Raw genomic sequence first — 4888 nt, forward strand, 5'->3', positions numbered from 1 at the left:
TGGATACTTCAAGTGACGAACAAGGTCATCTCTCGCCATCAACGTCCAGAGTCTGACGTATAGCGCGGAGAAGAATATCCTTTCCAGAACACCTTTAATTTGTAAAAAAGTTATGAAAACGTAAAATTTTTTAACGCGTGTCTATATCTGTAATTTTTATGCTTCTTTACTATATCAAAATGTAAATTTATTTGTTATAGTTCTTTTCAGTTTTTCTTTATATTACATGTGTTTTGGTCATGCAAACAATTTCAAACAGAAATAGGAGAATTTAGAAGGGAAAATAGAACACTTTGGAGAACAATTGATTCGAGTGTTTGGTGCTAAATGCCAGGCTGAACGTTTGGTGCCAAAGAGCACAAATTTTGAGGAAAGCTCTCTGTTTGGGTAGCGTTAAATGCCAGGCTGGGTATTTAGCACCAAGAGGCACATAAAACAAGAAAAGCTCACTGTGATTGTGGTGCTAAACGCGGACTTGGGTATTTAACGATAGCAATCACACATTTCGAAGAGAATTTACGTCGACACTAATGCTAAACGCAAACATGGGCTTTTAACGCCAGGACGTCCACCATCCAGGAAATAGCCACTGTCTTCATGGCGCTAAACGCCAGAAGTGGTGTTTAGCACCAAGAATGCTATAGAATTCAAAATACTCTTTATTTGGCCGGCATTAAATACGGACCTGGATGTTTAGCGCCAACCTTTCGTCCCATAAAAAAACTAGAAAAAGCGTTGCAACGCTAAACACCAAGGATGGCATTTAGCGCCAGTAGCACCGGGAGGTTCCTTCGAGAAAGAACTTACAAATTTGAAAAAAAAAATCTAGTGGGTCCCACACCTACCGACTTCCCCAATCATATTTCCATCCCCAAAATCTCTCTTCAACTCCCTCATAACTGTTACCTACCACCCCTCCCTCAAATAATTTCTTATCAATTTCCCATTCACCTTCCTAACTACCCCAATTCAATTCAAATCCATTTGTTTTACTCTTCTCCATCCTTACCCCACTGAAACCACACCCCTCTTTTTATAAATACCCAACCTTTTCACCCTTTTTCACCACAACAAACCACATTCCACTTATTCTTCCTTCTTTCACCCTCTCACCTCACATACCTTTTCTTCCCCTTTCACTACTGATGAACGGATATTTTATACGCTTTTTGGGGGTAATTTCATGTAGATTTTAGCATGTTTTAATTAGTTTTTAGTTAAATATTATTAGTTTTTAGGCAAAAATCATATTTCTGGACTTTACTATGAGTTTGTATGTTTTTCTGTGATTTCAGGTATTTTCTGGCTGAAATTGAGGGAGCTGAGCAAAAATCTGAGTTAGGCTGAAAAAGGACTGCTGATGTTGTTGGATCCTGACCTCCCTGCACTCGAAATGGATTTTCTGGAGCTACAGAAGTCCAATTGGAGCGCTCTCAACGGCGTTGGAAAGTAGACATCCAGGGCTTTCCAGCAATATATAATAGTCCATACTTTGCGCGAAGATAGACGACGTAACTTGGCGTTGAACGCCAAGTTCATGCTGCTGTCTGGAGTTAAACGCCAGAAAAACGTCATGATCCGGAGTTGAACGCCCAAAACACGTCATAACCTGGAGTTTAACGCCAAGAAAGGCCTCTACTCGTGGATAGCTTTAGTCTCAGCCCCAGCACACACCAAGTGGGCCCCAGAAGTGGATTTCTGCACCAATTATCTTAGTTTACTCATTTTCTGTAAACCTAGGTTACTAGTTTACTATTTAAACAACTTTTAGAGACTTACCTTGCATCTCATGACATTTTCAGATCTGAATTACATACTTTTTGACGGCATGAGTCTCTAAACTCCATTGTTGGGGGTGAGGAGCTCTGCGGCGTCTCGATGATTTAATACAATTCCTTTGTTTTCCATTCAAACACGCTTGTTCTTATCTAAGATGTTCATTCGCGCTTAATTATGGAGAAGGTGATGATCCGTGACACTCATCACCTTTCTCAATCCATGAACGTGTGCCTGACAACCACCTCCGTTCTACATCAGATTGAATGAGTATCTCTTAGATTCCTTAATCAGAATCTTCGTGGTATAAGCCAGATTGATGGCGGCATTCATGAGAATCCGGAAAGTCTAAACCTTGTCTGTGGTATTCCGAGTAGGATTCTGGGATTGAATGACTGTGACGAGCTTCAAACTCCTGAAGGCTGGGCGTTAGTGACAGACGCAAAAGAATCAATGGATTCTATTCCAACCTGATTGAGAACCGACAGATGATTAGCCGTGCTGTGACAGAGCATAGGAACGTTTTCACTGAGAGGATGGGAGGTAGCCATTGACAACGGTGACACCCTACATAGAGCTTGCCATGGAAGGAACCTTGCGTGTGGGAAGAGGATTTCAAGGAAAAGTAGAAATTCAAAGGACAAAGCATCTCCAAAACTCCAACATGTTTCTCATTACTGCATAACAAGTAACACTGTTATTCTCTTTTATTTTTATAATCAAATCTGGTAATTTCACTTTTAATCCTATTGGCCTCCTGACTAAGATTAATAAAATAAACATTGATTGCTTCAAGCCAATAATCTTCGTGGGATCGACCCTTACTCACGTAAGGTATTACTTGGACGACCCAGTGCACTTGCTGGTTAGTTGTGCGAATCACAAATTCGTGCACCAAGTTTTTGGCGCCGTTGCCGGGGATTGTTGAGTTTGAACAATTGAAGGCTTATTTTATTTCTTAGATTAGGAATAATTTATTTTTATTGTTATAGAGTCATTAAATCTTGATAGGATAGTTTCTTTTCAAAAATTTCTTTTCCAAATTTATTATTTTTCTTTTAATTAATTGCTAATTTTCGTGAGTTTAGTGTCTTGTTCTAAGTTTGGTGTCAATTGCATATCTTATATTTTTCTTTAAAATTTTCGACCTGTGTTCTTTGTTCTTCATTGATCTTCAAGTTGTTCTTGTTTATTTTTCTTGTTTGATCTCAAGTTTTTCTTGTTTTGTGTCTTTGCTTGTTTTTCTTGTGCTTTTTCAAAACATTAAGTTTCAAAAATTATACTTTTATCCATAAAAATAGCACATCTTTAAAATACATTACATTTTTAGCTCAGTTGGTTATAGCGGGTATTTATGTTCTTAACAATTGGGCACCTTCTTTTTAAAATCCTTTTTCAAAATTAATTTTTCTTGATTTAATCTTGTGCCAAACTCTAAGTTTGGTGTTTTCTTGTTGATCTCTCTTTAATTTTCGAAAATTTTATTAAAGTTTTCTAAAAATTTTAAGTTTGGTGTTCTTCCTTTTGTTCTTGGTGTTCTTGTGAATCTTCAAGGTGTTCTTGAGTTATTCTTGTGTCTTGATCTTAAAATTTTTAAGTTTGGTGTTCCTTGGTGTTTTCCCTCCAAAAATTTTCGAAAATAAGGAGTATTAGATCTAAAAATTTTAAGTCTTGTGTCTTTTGTGTGTTTTTCTCTTTCATCATAAAATTCAAAATTCAAAAAAAAAATTCTTTATTTTCTAACCAATTTTAAAACTACATTTTCGAAATTTTTAATATAAAATCCAAATTTCAATTTCAAATTTTTCGAAAAATTTTCACAAAGTATTTCCAAAATATTTTTCATATATTCCATTTTTTATTTATTCCACTATTATAAAATAAATAATATCAACATACATATCATCACTCTTGTATTCCATTATGGAAGTAAGTATGAATGGACAAGACAAGAGGACTCTGGGGTCATATGCTAACCCCACTACTGCTTCATATGGGAGTAGTATCTGTATACCCTCCATTGGAGTTAGTAGCTTTGAGTTGAATCCTCAGCTCATTATCATGGTGCAGCAAAACTGTCAGTATTCTGGTCTTCCACATGAAGAACCTACAGAGTTTCTGGCACAATTCTTGCAATTTGCTGACACAGTACATGATAAGGAAGTGGATCAGGATGTCTACAGATTACTACTGTTCCCATTTGCTGTAAAAGATCAAGCTAAGAGGTGGTTAAATAACCAGCCTAAGAACAGCATAAAAACATGGAAGCAGCTGTCAGAAAAATTCCTGAATCACTATTTCCCCCCAAAACGGATGACACAGCTAAGGCTAAGCATCCAAGGCTTCAAACAAGGAGATAATGAATCTCTTTATGATGCCTGGGAAAGATACAGAGAGATGCTAAGAAAATGCCCCTCTGAAATGTTTTCAGAATGGGTGCAATTAGACATCTTCTACTATGGGCTTACAGAAAAAGCTCAGATTTCTCTAGACCACTCAGCTGGTGGATCTATACATATGAGAAAAACAATTGAAGAGGCTCAAGAGCTTATTGATACAGTTTCCAGAAATCAACATCTGTATCTAAGCAGTGAATCTTCCATGAAAGAAGAAGCTAAAACAGTAACTGCTGAACTCAGTCCGGTGGATCAGGCTAATGAATTCAATCAGCAATTAGACTTTCTAACTCAACAGCTAGCCGAATTCAAGGAAATATTACAGGAAACAAGAATGGCTAACAGGAACATGGAAGTACAATTAAAGCAGACAGAAAAGCAACTGTCAAAACAAATAACAAAAGAATGCCAAGCAGTTCAATTAAGAAGTGGGAAAACATTAAATACCTCACTTCAAAGCAGCAGGAAACCAAGAAATGAGCAGGTGGATACTCAAAATCCCTCTGAGGACAGTCAGAGCCCAGAGAGGAATAAAGCTGGCGCTGAACGCCCAGACCATGCTCATTCCTGGCGTTCAACGCCAGAAACAAGCATGAATCCGGCGTTGAACGCCCAAAGGGAGCATGGTTCTGGCGTTCAAACGCCAGTGACAAACAAGGAAGTGGCGTCTAACGCCACCCCAGCTCCCACCACTGGCATTCAAATGCCAGTGAGGA

This window comes from Arachis stenosperma, chromosome 7 (genome assembly GCF_014773155.1).
Source record: "Arachis stenosperma cultivar V10309 chromosome 7, arast.V10309.gnm1.PFL2, whole genome shotgun sequence".
NCBI lineage: Eukaryota > Viridiplantae > Streptophyta > Magnoliopsida > Fabales > Fabaceae > Arachis > Arachis stenosperma.